Genomic DNA, 18,038 nt, shown 5'->3' with positions numbered 1-18,038 from the left:
CGATGCAGTACGAGGTAGATCTGTTTTGTCTAATTTGTGAAAAACATGTTAATGTTTTTGCTACAGTGAGTAGCAAACAAAAAAAAAAAAAGCCTGTTCCCACTAAACAAGTATTTACCAGTCACACCATGCATCTCAGCGAAATATTCTGCTACCTGCTCTCTGACAAATTGGACATCATTACTCGCACCCAACTGGCTGTTTTGGTTCACAAGGTATTTTCCTCCAAACTTTCCATCAGCACAGAAATAAAACCACTCCACTGCGACTTTGGATAAATTTACCGTTAATGGCCGGATCAAGTGACAGTGTGCTTGGGAGGAGATTACAACCATCAGTCGCCGTCCCACTCTGATGGATCAGTGCCTCTGATTCCCGATGGCGTCCTGGCAGGGTGCCTCCCAGCCCAAGCTTGAGCTTCCAGGCAACATTAAAGGTGAACTTTCACACCCCGAGTCACATCAGAAGACACCCTGATCCCACGGTGTATCGACTGAGGATCAGAGCTTGAGATGAGAATCTTGGGGTAGCTCGTAATCAGCGTTTGGCTTGCCTTGATGTCACCGTGATCAAAATAATGATAAAGTCATAGTTGAATTCCACATGGGCTTTATTTAAACCGCAGTCAGATATATCTTTGAATTTCATCTTTGCACTTCAGAGGGCATTCACGAACTCTTATTCCCATGGACAACTGAGAAAACATGATGAGACTCTCTTGTGCAATTGTGAATAAACTGAGCCAAATGTGACAGAAGAAACGTGTTCAACTAATATGTTAATACTATGTTAAAACCAAACCTTTTTTCCCAACTATGCATGTAAATACTGCTAAATATTTACACTGCAGTTCACGTGGCGATGCCCCTAGACAAGAAGTATGGTAACAAAGTTGAAGCATTTTCACTTTTCTCTTCCATTAACCACACAAATACATATACATACATATTACATATTTAATTTTTCTGAATGGTCTGAGTAGTTCATGATGGCAGATTTCATTACATGCTTAGCTAATATGAGGCAAAAGTTAATGCAGAAGCAGTGTCTACACTGTGTGGACATTGCTTCTGCATCTTGAGCTGACAATATAGAAAGTATCATCAAAGAAACTGATGTGAGCTTTAGAAAGTCGTTAATTACAAATTTTCCTCAAAGAAAATTGTTAGTTGGTAAATTAATGAACACTTGATCTTGATAAATAATAAATGATAATAAAATGAGTTGCATGCAAGGAACAATTTATTTCTGGATCAGTGCGTTCATAGTCACATCCCTGGGTTATTTAAGGTAACTTGAAACACTGTTTTACCCTGTTATCTGCAGTCCCTACCTCTGACCATTTTGCTGCTTCAGTGGCTGGTTTTATGTCACGACAAAACGATTGAGACTTTACATTGGAATGTGGACCTGGGAGCCCCTGAACAGAAGGAAACGCTTCCTTTGTACCCATTTCATTATCCATTTAAAACAAGTCTGACAATTTCTGCTTTTTGTGCTTTTCACTGTGTTCGAGCGACGTGCCAATATAACAAAACGTGGCAAATATTAAACACAGCAGAAATGGGATTTTGCAATTATGTAAAACATTCAGAGGAGCTGCTGATCATACCAGTTCATAGAAAATGAATGGCTCACAAAAGAATGGCTTATTTTTCTGTTTTCCATAGTGGAGCTAAGTAATAGATAGTATAGAAATAAAAGACATACGTAGAGACTAAAGAGTGGACTGTATAAAGGATAAATAATAAGACAAAACAGAATAAACAATATCTAAGTAATGGCAGCATTGAACTGTACAGATAATGATTGTCAGATATTACACAGAGTCGTAGACAGTAGACAGTAAGTAGTGAATGGTGAGTGTTCAACCTTGAGGAGTAATAATATTGCACATATCGCTCCAAAAGGTGTGATGAGTCCAGTCTATCTTGTTGTTAAGGTGAACACAAAGGTGCTTATCAGAGTCCACATGCTCAGTGTCTATTCCCTGGATGTCCATGGTGGGGTGGTGGTGGTGGTGTGGGTCTGGAGTCTGTGAAAATCTACCACCATCTCCTTGGTTTTCCCCGCGTTGATCAGTAGGTGGTTTCAATTACACCAGTGAACAAAGTTCTGAGTCAGATCTCCGTACTCCACGTCTTCACCTCCATTGGTGTTGTGTCTGAAGTCTGCTGTCTACAGGGTAAAAAGAAAGGGGGCCAGGACAGTTCCCTGGGGGGCACCCGTGTTGCTGGTGAGCAGGTCAGACACACAGTTCCTGGCTCTCACAAACTGAGGTCGGTTCATGAGGTAGTCCAGGATCCATTCAGACAGCTGGTGGTCCCTGCCCATCCCCTCCAGTTCGTCCCTCAGAATCACTGGATGGATGGTGTTGAGAACACTTGAGAAATCAAAAAAGGTGATTGTCACAGTGCTGCCGGGCTTTTCCAGGTGAGAGAGAGAAAAAAGAAAAGAATCGTAAACAAAGCACAACAGGCATCTTTGTGCATTGTTATGCCAGCCGGTCTGGGTATTTTTAAAAAGACAGAGACTTTGCTGATGGACATCCAGTAAAACAACTACAAGAGGGCAGTGTTGTTTTAAAACTATATACAAAGTACCTACACAAAAAGTGAAGCAAAAAATGAAAGAGGTTAGAAAGGAAGAGAGATCAAGTAAGAGCTGTTGCAACCAGCTGTTGCAATCAGCCTCGTCCAGCCCTGGAAGTAAGATATTTGAAATCAATATAAGTGCACAGTGACTGTGGTTAGTACTGATGCCTCCCAGTGAGAGGGTCCCTTTCTGGGTGGAGTTTGCATGTTCTCCTGTGTCTGCGTGTATTTTCTCCAGATATTCTGGTTTACTCCCACCTGCAAAGACATGCTTGTTAAGCTGATTGGTGACTCTAAATTGACCCTAGGTGTGAATGTGAGTGCCTGCTGGGTGTGGTTGTTTATCTGTGTGTTAGCCCTGAGACAGACTGGCGACCTGTCCAGGGTGTACTCCGCCTCCCACCTGATGACAGCTGGGATAGACTCCAGCAAACTCTGCGACCCTGGTGAGGATGATGAGATCAATATACAGTAAAACCATGTCATATGTTTTGGAGTATAACAAGGATTGTCAAGCTGTTGTCAGTTTAATTGTCCCAATGGTCATGTGGTGGTAGGTTTTTAACTTCCTCAGACTGATCCAATAATCATTCAGGATTGCTTCTACAACAGAAGACCATCTCCGAACGGAATCCCATTTCAAACAATTGTCCTGTTAACATTATGGCCATGTAGAAAATTGGGTAGGAAAAGATTTTAGTTTGCAGTCCAGACCGATTCATATCACTCCCTGTGAAGTGTAATTTAAAGGCAGCTACAAGTGGGAGCAAACAACAGATCAATTGCCGGTGTTATGGTGCTGTAGTGTGACATGCAGTGGCAGTAGAGCAAGAGCAGAAAGGATCTCATCTTAAGCAGCCCACTCAGTATGTGACGGTAAGACACTACTGGGCTGATGTATCAGTGATTTTAAACTAAAGCTTGATTTACATTCAATATGGGATCTGTGTAAAGCTTAGCCAGGCATAGCCAGACTCAATTCCTATCACAGAATGATTTTTCATTTAGATTTCATTATGAGGAGTGCTTCAACTGATAGAGTGAGAAAAGAAATAAACTCTGTACACAAATGGATAGTCCTACAACCAGTCAGAGCCATGTTGAAAATAAATACTCCATGGCACTCGTATAACGTGTCACTATGTCAGTGTTGTCCTTCTGTCCATTCCAGCCCATCCACAGCAGATCTTTGCAGAAGCATCCCAACAGAGTGATTCCAGGCTAACTTTCCGTGACAAGATATTTGTGAGTGGGGAGCTTTTTCTAGCTTCCAGGCTATGTGAAGCCTACACACTACGTGGATGGCCTATGGATTGATACTTGTATCCTGGTTTGTCAAGATAATATAGTAATTATAGAAGTAGTAAAACATTAGTCGTGGCAAGTCAGCTGTGTTTAGTTTATTTGTTTCTGATGGCTGGAACTGAGCGGTTCATGTTGCCTCATCTTTCACCCATATCGCTGTAATGCACAGAAGAGAGAAGATGTCAGAGTAGATGGTTTATAGGAGGCAGAAAGATCGAGAATTCTCTTATTTCTTGTTCAGCCACTGAAATACAAGGATGAGGAAAGGAATTTGGGGCCCATCAGAATTGTCGCTGCCTCCATCGCCACGATGTGTCGTCAGAGCGCAGTCAGGCTACGGAATAGGGTATGGAGCTATGAAATATGAGGCAGATCCGACAAAGAGACATAAATCTAACTTAAGTCTGCTTTATTTCTGGTATTGATAGAATTTAGAGAGGCAAGGTATTGTTTTTCTGTTATGCTTGGTGTTATTGGTTCCTGAGATGCATGATTCAAAGCAAGCCAAATACAAAGGCAGAGAGGCAAATCACATCAGCCACAGCCAGATAGCAACTACAGAGAGTTTACAGCAGCAGCAGCAGCAGTCACCATATGACCGAGCCCGTGCTGTCAGTGTGAGGTGTGACACTCTGTGAGGTGCATTGTATCTATACTGATTTAATATTGTTAGAATGTAAAGGGATTTGTATGTGTATATGTGAACATGTGTTTTTCTGGTTAAGCACCAAGCAGTATGTCAACATCCCAGGACAAAACTAATGTGACAGTAAATTTTTAACTTTAGGATGTAATTTCTTTTCGCCTACGATATGGTCATTAACAATAAATGTCACAAACTGACTGAACATCCCGTGTGTAATGCGGGCTCAAAAATGACCCACTGAGAACTAGCCATCTGAAGTTCCTCTCAGCTGTGCAGAGCTTTACGGTGAGTTGATGCTCGTTTTGGTTCCCTCCCACTACTCTCATAGCAGACAGACACAATTAGCAATCAGCTGCTGAACATAGTGGAACATTTAGCTGCTAAACAACTAAATACGTCCCACAAGGGCTGATAGTGATCCAAACAGAGATACTTACAGTATAATTGCAAGCTGTCCACATGACAAGTAGACGGTTGCAATTAAACTGCATTATACTTATTATACTTGCAGAGGCTGGAGTTTATCCCATCTGGCCTTGGTCAAGAGCTGGGGTACATCAAGTACACGTTGCCACAGGGCTAAGAGAGACAAATTTCATAAGGAAAGGACCTCAGCCTATCATATTCATTTATTATTACTAATTACCTGAAGGATGAAATACACTCAAGCATGTGTTTATGAATGAGCAGAATAATAGTGGAGGCGGTGAAGACAAATCATATATGCAAATATCTACAAGACAAAAATGTCTTGCAGCTGTAGCTGTAAATACTAAAGATAGCAGAAAAAAAACTTTGAAGTTAGATTGAGTTCCTCTTCTTGTGGCCTCATGTGAATATGTAACAGTGCAAGGAGGGACAGAGAAGAGGCTGACGCTACATTTCTCTTTTATGCATAGAAGTGTTGTAGGAAAGAAAAAAAATATAATAATTAAATGAGAGTAGGCCTTTAATATTCTCTTTGTGGAGAAAAGGCCAACCGCCAGAGGCGTCTCCAGATGTGAGCTGTTTAGAATTCCTGACGCTTCGATGGCTTTTCTGTTAGTTTTCAGCACAGATTGCTGTAGAAGCAAAGGGAGAAACCTATCAATATCCTAACTGTACTAATTAGACACCAGTCACATTCAGAGTATTATGTAAAAAAAAAAAAAAAAAATGGTTACATTATGTATCCACCAGGTGTGTTTTATTCATCTTTTTATTCAGGCAGCTTAAGTTGCCAGAGCAGCTCTGACAATGTGCCCTCTCTGCTGGCTCCCGTCAGCTATTTCCTGCGGCGCTGGATGGATTTCTGACTTCAGTGATCCGACTTGGTCATTAGCTTGCTGCCAGCACCGACTGCCGAGAATTCCCTTTGAAATCCCTTTCATAGAGTGCTCGAGTTGCTCTGCCACTGTGCAAACAGTTTATTGAGTCCCGAACTACAAGACATGCCAGACAAAAAGACTGATGTTTGGCTGGCCCTGTATCTTAGCTGCTGCATGTTTCAGCAGCAACATTGTGCTACCCAGTGTCAGAGCCCTTGTAACTCATCATGACCTCTTAGTTAATACAGGCAGGGAACCGGGAAGCTGTTTACTTTTGTCTGAAGGGTCTATGTGTCAACAGCGTATTTTTTTTTTTTTTTTAACTTTGTATTTGCCTGTTGTCGGCTCCTCTGTATAGGAAGAAGTAACCACAGAAAACACTCAGCAAACAATTAAGCTGCCATCAGTGATTTGAGGAATTTGGAAACTCAAGGTACTCAACCTTTTTTTTGGCTGCTTCCATTTCGGGATTGCTGTCACTGCGTTTGCTAGCTCACTGTCACACTGTCACGTTTTACATGGACACCTCGACAAATGCACAAGAGCAATGTTTATTTTGTGAGTAACACCTACACTTTTCAAATGATAAAAAAAAATACTGTATATTACACAAAGGCATTCGCAAGATCGAAGTGCAGCAGCTTGGAGGCGATCGTTCGTAGGGCAGAGAGCACCAGTTAAGTTTGGAATTCAAGGTTTATCATGCCTTTAGATGGGGTTGTGCGATCTATACGCTCTCACGCGGCATTTATGAACACACAACTGGTCATTTTTGGAAATGACAGAGATGGATGGTGAGTCAATATTGTAATTTAGCCTCATTTCTTTGTCATTTTCTAACATGATAAGGCTGACATTCTAAAGAGCCATATGCTTTTATTATGCCTTTGCATCTCCTACATTTACTGGGAACCAATCGCATATTATTGGTCGTGTTGCGTCAGTGGAAAAGTCGAAGCCAACTTAACTTTTAGTCCGCCTCCGCAAGTGCTGGACGTCAGCTTGTCGCTTCAGACTGCCGGTTTCAATTGAAGATCTGTTGTTGCCTGTTGCTATGTCACCGTTAGGCTTGATTTATACCACTAAAACACTAGACGCCGACCAGTCCTCTGTGGTGAGTTCCACTCTGCATCTACAAGTGAATGGGTCTTGTTTTAGTTGTGGTTAATAAATATGGATCGACAGTAACTGAAATGTTTGCACCACAGCCGTTATGGTTATGGGCTACACCTCAGGGTACGGCATATGGTCTTGAGTAGCACTCGGCGATAAATTATGCTTTAATGTGAACGCACCATTAGACTTCTAGATCCCAACACTTACCTACACTTGCCACATTCTCAACACTTACAGTACAGCTTATGCTACTGCTTGAATTGCTATAATTTACATCTGCCTCCCTCATTGCAACCACAAGATCAAAGTGAAAATAACACTGCATTTAAGTATAAAAAAACTCTGAGAAACGCAGCATACACAGTCAGAAGTTGAAGTAAAGGTGCACAAATCTGTTAAAAAATAACAGCAAGAAAAGAAAGCTTGCGTTTCACTGAAAACACCTATTGTTAAGACCCGGCCTCAACAGTGGAACACACTGAAGGTAATTGTTAACAAAGATTATAAAACTGAAGTGCCAATTTAAATATTCACAACATGGAGGTGTGGAAGCCAGTGAAGTCAGCGATGTGTGACAACACATAAACTAGGGCAACACAACCAAACCAGAATGTGTGGCTATGGGGAGAGGAGCAGAGACAATGAATAGATGCAGAGGACTTAGTAACCTAGGAACACACTGGGAGCCACAGGTGTTCCAGATCAAGCTAATCACACACCTATAGAGCAAACACAGACACTCGATGGTAACAGCTGACACGCCAAGATGACCCCAGGGCACAACCCGACGATTATGTGAAATTACCATTCATGGTGTGATACATTGCTACACTACGTCAGACATAGAGTGTCAAAACACAGCTCTCCATAGCTTTAGACAAAACTCTACAATAAGACTACATTTTGGAGATGTACACCAATCAGGCACGACACAGGTACATACAAAAAACGTTCAGGAACAACACAAAAAAACATGAAAAACTTAAGTCTTAACTTGACTCCCAAATTCACAAGATCCTGAACTGATCAAATATTTGTGGGATGGACTGGAACAAGCCTGATCCACAGAGGTCCCTCCCCTCGACCCATAGGGCCAAAAAGCCTTCACAATATTAGGAAGGTGGATTTAATGTTGTGGCTGATTGGTGTATCTGAAAATAAAATAGAACCCAATAGAACCCGAAACAAATATTAACAGAATACCATTTAAGTGGCAATCTCGAAGATATCAGCCTTGTTCTCTTTGGTGACACAGGTAACATTTAGTCGTAAATGCCAGAGGATTTTTGCACCTGACTTTTGCACTCAGAGATCTGAACAGTGTAACTATGTCTAAGCAATGTCACACTATAACATTAGCTCCGCTTGCCCTCTCTGGCCATGTCATACCTGCTAGATGACGGAACGTGCGTTACTGAACGTGCTCCAGGATTTGCAGTTTTTTTGAATGTCACCACAAACCATTTAATTTCATCAGGTTTAATATTTTCAGAAATTAAATGAAGACATTAGCCCTGTAAAATCGGGTTAAGTTTCGATAACGTTCACCAAAATAAAAGGAAACAGCACAGTTCGACCAAATTGAGTTTAGAGGCCAAACAATCCTGGTCTGACCCTGGAGCTTGGTAGGAACTGTGCTATTTCTCACTAAAACACTAGCGCACTGGCTGCAGGAAAAGCCTCATAAATCAAGAGTGCTTCATGAAGTGAAGCTCTATTCACGTCCCAGACACAGCTAGTTCATCACAGAGAAGTTTTTTTTTTTTTTTTTGCGAAACAATGCTGCTCAAAAGTTGATTTTGTTTAGCTCTCACCTTCCCCAACACCCATCAGAAGAACTGCATGCAGATCCATGAACTGACACCTCCCAGTGTTTCTGTGCTGTGTATTCGCTTCTGGTGTGAATTCCTTGCTCCCCTTTGACGCTTGAAGTCGAAGCCGAGCTCTCCAGGTGTCCAGGTGATTAACGACTCGCATGCTCACGCTAACACAGAGCAGCGTGCGGGAGCTTCGCCCTCGATTAGATACACCACAGACAGTTCACCTTAAATTCCTGCGTCCCTCTCTGAAGCGCAGATTAGCATCCTGCACTACAAAGTTATCACAGCTTGGGCACTTGCACACTAACCCACACATACACACTGAAACAGTTGCCTGCCACGTTTTACATGCAAATATACCGTATGAACACTTATCAGTTCCTGGTTCAACACTGCATGTGCAATCTGTCTTCCTCTGTTGCGCACACACACACATGTCCCTCGCTGGCTGATACCCAACATGATAAACTTGGCAACGTTTAAACGAAACATCAGAATGCCCATTAACACAAAAGCAGCGAACACAACATGATGAACTGCCCTTTCCTCCGTCCTTCCAGCCTTTTTACCACCATCAGTGTTAATTCGCTGTGCCTGCACAGTCATAAATGGCGCTCGTCAAAAATGGATGCAACGCTAAGCGACTGCAGCTATGTAAATCTTAATAATAATAATGATAATTTCCCAAATTGCATTGACTTGTAGATTTCTTTTGTGTGCTTTTGTAGTGATCGCCACCAAAGAAGCATCATGCTTTAAATAGTTTGGAGGGTAGATGTTTTTTTTAAAAGGTGCCGCTAATAATTGAGGTCATGGAAATATTTCCACGGACCACGGATTGGTGTTTCACCTTTCTGCAGACACGTTTCAAGCTCCATTTGCCGTCAAATCTTCTATGACAAGCTAAGAACCCAAGAAATCACCTTGCCGGCATTAGGTCATGCATGAATGTAGCTGGACTGCTGTGGCTTGAAGGCTGAGGAGGCTGCCTCTGTCTCGTTTCTCTGGATTCAATTCTGTTGTCTGTCAGTGGTTATGAAGCTGCAGAAACGTGTCTTAATTCTATCTCTAATTGTCTTCAATGTGTGAACAGGTAATCAAAATGAAAAACTCCTCTGTCTGCCTTAAAAGTGTGTGTGCTCTAGTACAGATATGTTTCTGAGGACCAGTTTGAGTTTTACACCATCGAGTAAGGACATTTGTGCAAAGTGAGGATATATTGGCTGCTCCTCACTTCTTTGTGAGTCTATTTGAGCATTAAGACTTTTTTAGAGTAAAGGTTACAATTAGTTTAGGGTAAGGGTAAGGGTACTCAGTTGAGATTGTTTGGGTTAGAGTTAGGGGCTAGGGAATCCCTTATATCAATCTGTAAGTGTTCAGATTGTTTGCTGCTGTGTCAACGTACATTTTGGAAGTAGAGATGTCACGATTACAGTTTTCCTTAGTACAATTATTGTCAGAGAATTTATCACGATAGTACGATAATCACGATTATTATGCGCTGATTGATTTCACAACTCTATTCATACGTAAAATCACATGAACACTCCCTGAAGGTCTCAAAGTTTCCTTTATTTCTATCTTTTGATGCTAAAATATAATTATATTACTAATTATATGACCTGATATTTGTATTTGTATGTTTAAGTATCTATTTATATAGGACCAATCATTAAGCCCCCAGGAGAATTGTTCAAATTATTTAAGTCATCAATTGTCATGTCCAGATAAGTTTATTTTTAATCGTTTTAATCATTTGTCTAATGTTATGTGGCTACATATAAAACGTATGTATAATTTTGGTTAATTTATTTTATGTTTAGATTACAATGACATAAACAAATTAGTAAAACATGAAACGGACTAAAAGCACAAGTGTACAACCACTGGATTGAGCCGGGAGCACAAGCCCAACGTTTATGCACAGACGTTCACTGACTGAGTGAGGACCTTGACTACATAGCGTTTTCTTCTACACGTCACTGCACAGACACTCAGTGCGTTTACATGCAGAACCTAATCGAGCTATGCTCAAAATTCGACTTTCTCACGACAGTCCTTGTCCCAGTTTACATGCAGCGCAAGAAAATCAAATAACTGTTCTCCTCCTCCACACTAGGTGGCGATACGTGTCTTTTCAGTGGGATAATACCACGGTTAATACGGCCGATGATGAAGTCGTTCATGTGGCGGACCGGCGTTTCAAACAACAACCATAGGGATAATAGTACATTTTTTGATCTCGTATGTAATGTTTGCGCTACTTCTGGTGCAGGTAAGTTGCGCGATATCCTTCAAATGGTTCTTCTAGCGGCTCCGTTTAGCTCCTTCTTCTTCTGCGGCCCGCTTTCTTGGATGTTTTTGTTCCAGGGTCACATGCCAGCGCAGTGGTTGTGGAGCATGTGCACAGGCATTATCCGATTGAAAACTTCGATTCACTGTGTACATGCTGGAGAAAATCAAATTCCAATCTCATTATCTGGGTGTCTCAATCGGATAATGAGAACTCCGTAACGTGTTTACATGCACTTAAGTTCTATTGTTACAGTCCAATTAAGGCAATAATTAGTTTTTTTCACGTGCTTGTAAATGCACTGACTGACACTGGGACTGTCCGACAACCAAAAAAAAAAAAAAAAGCAATCGACCTCACGTTTTACTGAAAGGCTAACCCGTGTCATACTCGTACACAATTAATTGCAAATGACATGCTAACATTTAATTTGTTACTTATTCAATGCAACATTAGAAAAACATTGACGTATTTTAATGTTACTGTGTCTTTTCCATTATTTTGTAAATGTAAAGTCGGGTGGTTGTCCCGTAGGTGGTGAAACATATTAGATATGTTTCCTCCTTTGAATGACTTTATAACATGATTTACATGGTGGCCATCGTCAAAAATAACACCCTGGTCGTTTTTCCTGTATCCAAAATATTCCAACACGACTGATTTCACACGTTTGGTCGGGGGGAATAACTCTTCTGCCATTTTCCCCGCACGCAAGCCTCACATCATAACTTGCAGGGACCAAAACAAAGCAACACTTGCGGGCGCGGCAACTGGTGGGAACACGTGGGTGTTGCGTAACTTTGTTTTGGTTCTGTTTGAGTTAACTATGGTTCCGGCATAATATTTCCTGAGGGTATTCAGGAAACATTACGATCAATTAATCGTAGCACTTAATACCGCGATTAATCGTGAAAACGTGACATCCCTATTTGGAAGTTACTTTTTTTGCATTTGTGGTTGCGGACACTTGTTCAGGTTTGCGTAACAGTGTGTGCGCCATGTGTGCGCCTGTCACTTTTAAGTATACGATTCTGTGACCCAGTTGCTTCTTCCACCGTGTGCCCTCAGTGGGTGCAAGGAGAAAGGACTTGGCACTGACTCGCTATCTCATCCCCCCTCAAACCGTTTAGCCTTAAGGACTTTTCGCTCTGACTGAACAAAGTTCTTATGGAAGGCGACAAGAGGAACGTGGCTGGCACAAAGTGATTTCCTGTTTTACCGTCACTTTAAAGTGATATGCTACATGTCGCACAGTCAATTCCCCACTACCTGTGGCAGATAGAAATTGGCCGAGCTGAGGCCCCGCAAAATGGGTTTTCCAGTTGATGTGAGCGAGAGCACCAAAGCAAGTGACTTGGAGGGGAATCAAAACCGTAGGAGTTTAGATTGCTTCGAACAGGAGTGGTGGCCCAGTGGCTTGCGGGTACATCCTGTTGGATTGTAGCGATACAGTCAGCGGATGCAGGTGATGTTACGGATCTGGAAAGATAAGTTCATTATCTCCCCCCGGTCTATAAGAACCTTTTACATCCTGCAGTCTCACAAACTGTGTGTCTGCAGTGTGACCTGATTGAGGCAGGAAGAACTTCCAGTATAAGGTTGTGTATTTTAAGCCTCCTTCTAACAAACTAAAATAAGCACTACAATATGTAGTCAGTTGTTTGTTATGACTCTCCTTATTTGAGAATGTATAAGACGATGTAAGAAAATATAAGGAAATATATATATATGTATATATATATATATATATATATATATATATATATATGTATATATATATGTATATATATATATATATATATATATATATACAATATACAAGGTAATATAAGAAAATATTAAAACAAGAACTTTGTAGTTATTTTGAGAATTTTTGTCAAGCAAAAAAAGTTTAACCCATTGGCAGATTTTTTTTTTTTTCTTAATCCAAGATGGTTTGAGTTAATATACAAATATTTTGCTTCTTTCTAGTAGTGCTGTTTTTGCAGTGTAGGTAAAGTGGGTTAGCGGTAAATTTCCAGCACATGGACTACATGCAGAAGTGACACTGAACCCCAACGGGCCTGGTGTGTGAATGTGTCTGCACTTCTGTGAGTGAATAGACGTGTCATTGTGCCTGTAATGTGCTTTGATTACCCATGAGCAGAAAATCGCAATATAAAGTCAAGACCATTAACCAATAAAAGAAAATCCTGGCTTTACACACACACACACACACACACACACATTAATATATATAAAAAAGAGTTTACAATAATATAGCCACAATACAGAATAAAATATTGCGCTCATATGTTTCTGGAAGCTCTGACCTCCAGTTTTCATATTCCTTCCATTAATAATGGCTGCCACCATGTCACAACAGGCTTCAGAATAAACAGTCTACATCTACATAAGGTTAAAAACACGTCAGCATGACATATAGCGTACTCTCCAGAAGTGGGTTTTCATTCCTCTATAAAATGAATGAAGCCCAAAGTTTAATAAGAAGAAAATTAAGTGTAAAACAGCCAGCACTTTTCAGTACCTGGTTGATTACAGGTTTGGTAAACTATGCCTTTAGTGATACCTGTGTCCCAGTAGCATTGTGTTTGCTAGCCATTTGTAGCTGCAGTGTACTAAAGTGGAGGCTAACTGTGTGTGGCATTTAGTTTTAATGTTCTAAAATCTCTCCTAACCCCTTTTTATGCCAGAGACTAATTTCCATTTTTACAACACTCTATTTTTTAATAAACCACTGCCACTGTGATGAAATTCTTCTTCTTTTGCTTGTTTATTGTCTGACATAGGTTTAACGTGCGTACTTCAACGTGATTATTAGTTAGGAGCTTTTACTGTCAGAAATGAGTGGGAGGAGACAAAATGTAGTGATGACTTCAAGCACAGAAAACCACATTTTCCTGCCTCCTGTCCCCTCCCGCTCCTTCTCATCCCTTTTCCCTGTCAGGATTGCTTGGCACTATCTGCTGGAACAGCTCCGAGGAACAAGGCAACCACTACCCCTCCTTTGTCCGTGCCCCGCACAGAAGAGAAAGCAATTAAAGGGGAATCTACGAGATTGTCTGTGTTTATGCTATCTCATAGAAGGTTCCCAGGCTGTTATGATAATAACGCGTTGCTGGATCATTACCCAGAATCTCGGTTCTACTCGTTGCTATCTCTCAGTGCGCAGATGAGGCCGTCTGAGTGGTGGCGCACAGGCTGCCACAGATGACGGGGCTTGAGAGCACGAGCCCTTTTATTCTCAGCCACAGATATTGTGCCTATTATAAATCTTTGCTGTCTTTAGTCTCTCTATTCTTCCTCTCTTTCTTCCTTTTGAAAGAAGCTGTTCAGCCGAAGTTCCCGTCGTGGGCAAACGTATCCTATAACTCACTAATTATGACCGTAGTAACGCAGCTTACTGCAATCGTTTAACAGCTTTAATTACTTTACAAATTAATTTTTTTTTTCACATGCAACTTATGAGAGGCTTAGAACAGCTGATGCTTACACAACTAATACTTGCCGCTATGTGAAGATTTGCTTCTTCGCGTTTAATCTTTTTATACATATATTTAAAGTTTTGGTCTGTTCTTTTGAGCTACTGTTACCACTGTCATAAAATTTTACGATTGATTAAATAAGAAAATCATCTTCAAGTTAATCTTTAATGAGGATAACCCGAGGTGGATAAAATTTTACGACATAACAGTGAACACTCACAAGGCGCATCTTCATTTTCTTATGCATTTAAGCATTTTGACATCACATGGATTTTGTGGGGTTTTTGTAATCAGGCAAAAATGTCTGTTTATACCAAATACCTCTCTCTCTGCACGTGCGCTAAAAAGACAAACATCTCACTTTATTTGTCTCTTAGGCCTCTGCTTTGCGATTAAACTGTAATTCCAAATATAAGATCATTTATTTGCATTCGCTTATGAGTCCCCTGCTGAGCCTAAATGATGGAGTTAAAGCATCATTATTATGTGGCAATGAGTTTTACTGCGGAGCCTAATGGCACTACTGGGGCTGCGTCTTAGCGCGTTAATAATCTCACGAACGAATCAATGAATTAATAGATTTACATTTCATTATCGTCGTGCATTGTGATCTGAGATCCCTGTCCAAAAGGCTGAGGCGCACTGACACAGGCCCCCCTGTTATGAAAGATTATGCAGAGGCACCGTGGATACGGAGATCAACAGCAGCTTCATGTCAAACTATATCAGCCTCTTGGTTTCCTCGCTCTTTGATCATCAAGGCAGATGTCAGCTCAGCATAAAGTGAGTAATTAAGGATTATTTTAAGAAAATAACTTTGAAGTGACAGAGTCAAAAACCTTTTTAAACGAAAGCCTTGTGTGGTATTCAGTGGCTGTTAACATTAGTTAGCCTTGTGCAGGCTCGGGGGACCACTTGAAGCGGTGAGTTATCTTTGGTGCTAAGTGTTATGAAAACCCTTAGTAACAGAAGTGGGATTCATGCTGAGATCCCGTAGCACAAGCCGAACTGGTTCTGTTCAAGTCTAATTATGATTATACCTCACAGAAGGGACAATATAACTATAGTAACACATGTTGGCTTATAGCATATTCTTGTGTTGCCTTGGTAACGCTGGGATTTGATGTTGTAATTTAACAACAGGAGGTTCTTCTGTGTGACGACTGAAATAAAAGGCAGATATGGACCTGTGATTTTTCCTCTTTCTTTCTTTTTACTGGTAAACCTCAGGATATTACAACAGTTATCCTTCACATGTTACGATACATGGAATCACTAAAACCATGGTAGAATAACACCATAAACAGCCCTCGTGTCCTTAGCGTGCTTCTTGACACTGGGTCTTCCATGATCAAAGTAAAGTTAGCACAGCTTTTCTCATCTCTGGGATCTCCTTTTCCCTCTTCTCTCCTAAGGTGCATCCACAAAATCTGCAACTCGGGCAGCGTTGCCCACATCATCTGCGAGTTACCATCGCCGTGTCACTGAAGTGCTCAGCAAGGTAGCTTAACAAACGTGATCGGTTGCTGTGTCGTTGCGTCAGTGGGGTAATGACAAAAAGGTAAAGCCGGCTCTGACTCTGTGGACGCTAGTGTGAGCTGCAGAAGGGGAGAGGGCTGGTTCTGACAAATCGGACGGCTCTAATTGGTATTTACGTTTTGATTTAAATTAGATACAAGAGGGATAGGTGAGATTTTTAAATACCATGTTTCTGTCATCTGCAGTCTTGTTCAGAGGCATCATCTTGTAGAGTGACGTGTACCATTTAAAAAGGCGTTCCTCCTGTAGGCGTGGCCAACTTGACGGATCTGACAGATCTGTCAAGTCGGCCACGCCCCCTGCCATCCGATGGTCTCTGGAGGAGAGGGTCCCATTCGTGGGAGGGTGTGAATTCTCCCTCATCCCAATTCATGGTCTGGTCCGCCCGCCTCCTGAATTTGTTATTTTCTGATTTGATGACTCTCGTTTCAGTCCAATGCATAATGGGATTGTTGCAATCACATTAAACAGCACACGTCACTCCTACCAGATGAACTCCGAACAAGACTGCAGATGACAGTCGAAACATGTCAGGTATTAAAAAATGTTACCTATCCCTCCCTTAAACCAACTCTTCACAGTGCAGATGTAGCAGATTAACCCTGTAAATACTTAAATACCATAAAAGAAACAAAGAAAAAAAAAACATAAAAGTTATTCACATGTAATATATTTCTTACGCTTGTGGCATTACTCTATTGTACAGTGCCCGAGGCCAGTCAGTGTAATCAAAAGCCGAATTATTAATTCAGCAGACTCTCTGTCAATGTTAATTTCTGCCATACGAGAGACAAGTAATTACTTTTTCAAGTCCGCTCCATCGAGTGAAGTGCATTAGTCAGAGCGAACAATTGTGTGTTTAAAGGATACCGCGGTTTCCTCCGTAGCTGCTCTGTGAGATTTCCACATGAACACGAAGAAATGTCTGTCATGCTTTCGACTCCCTTCCCCCTGCTGCGTCTGCACGTGAATTAGCTGCTTCATCGCCGGCAGCAAATCACAGAAGACCTTTCTGACCTTCTCATTTGACATGTCACCTGTCACTCACACGTTTGATATTCTGACTCCCGCACCACTGCGGGCTAACCTTTTCACTGGATCCGCTAAGGCTCATATCCCTCACATGCCACTTAATATGCCTGCGCTTTCAAAAAAAAAAAATAAAAATTAGCCCACAGGGGAGAAACGCTGATTAGTGTGGTGAGAGTGTATAAAGAGCCAATCCTCACATAGGAAATGAGGATGAAACAACCTGCGCCCCGAGCTATGATTAATCCATAATTATTTAAGACGCATCTCGAGTTCAACGTGTTACCTGTGAGATAAGAGAGAGAGAGACCACTAGCAAGCGTAGTAGTGGAATCTCGTCGAAGGTGTTTTTCAGGGCCTTGGTAGTTGTACTTTTGCACATTATCAGAAGCTCTCCCAAGAAACATAAATAGTGCGCTGGTCCAACACATTCAAATAAGCCTTTTTTCTTTTCAGACAGAATTTATGATGCAGTATTTCATTCCGCTGCCTAAAAAGAGGCAGCCAGTTCTGGAGAATTTTAACACTTGTATGAACATCTTTTTTTTTCTTACTCTTGCCTCGGCTCTCCGTCGTGGCGCTGCATCATCAACCGATTCACCCCTTTTCTAGCCCTAATGCACCAAAGCAGAACGCGGTGATGGATGGCGCGAGGGGTGAATGTGGAGAGCGGAGGAATGAGGCAGCAGTTCCAACGGTGTCACACTTGGAGACGGGGCCTTATGTGACATCTTGTAATAATAACAACAATAATAATAAGAGCAGGCTGTGTGTGTCGAGAGGGGAACGCAGGGGAAAGACAGCACCGGGGAGGAAAATGCTCTGCTGCCAGTAATTGTGGAGTCATGAGTATAATTTGCAGCTTTAAGAGGCAAGTGCCTAACATTAGAAATAATATCGTTCC

At 41.4% G+C, this 18,038-nt stretch overlaps 1 protein-coding gene and 1 long non-coding RNA gene across 3 annotated transcripts in view; one reads left to right on the top strand and one right to left on the bottom strand.

The window, feature by feature from the left end:
* LOC125013171 (limbic system associated membrane protein) overlaps positions 1–18,038 on the top strand; it is a 477,231-nt gene that overhangs the window by 382,165 nt on the left and 77,028 nt on the right. The window lies entirely within an intron of this gene.
* On the bottom strand, positions 1,225–9,137 carry LOC125013172. The gene is made up of 2 exons (XR_007113368.1): positions 8,783–9,137; positions 1,225–2,383 (listed from the first exon to the last, which is right to left on the bottom strand). It is a non-coding gene; the product is annotated as an uncharacterized LOC125013172 (long non-coding RNA).

Source organism: Mugil cephalus, chromosome 9 (assembly GCF_022458985.1).
Source record: "Mugil cephalus isolate CIBA_MC_2020 chromosome 9, CIBA_Mcephalus_1.1, whole genome shotgun sequence".
NCBI classification, from domain to species: Eukaryota; Metazoa; Chordata; class Actinopteri; order Mugiliformes; family Mugilidae; genus Mugil; species Mugil cephalus.
The sequence above is the reverse complement of the archived record's forward strand: the minus strand, read 5'-3'. Positions and strand labels throughout refer to the sequence as shown.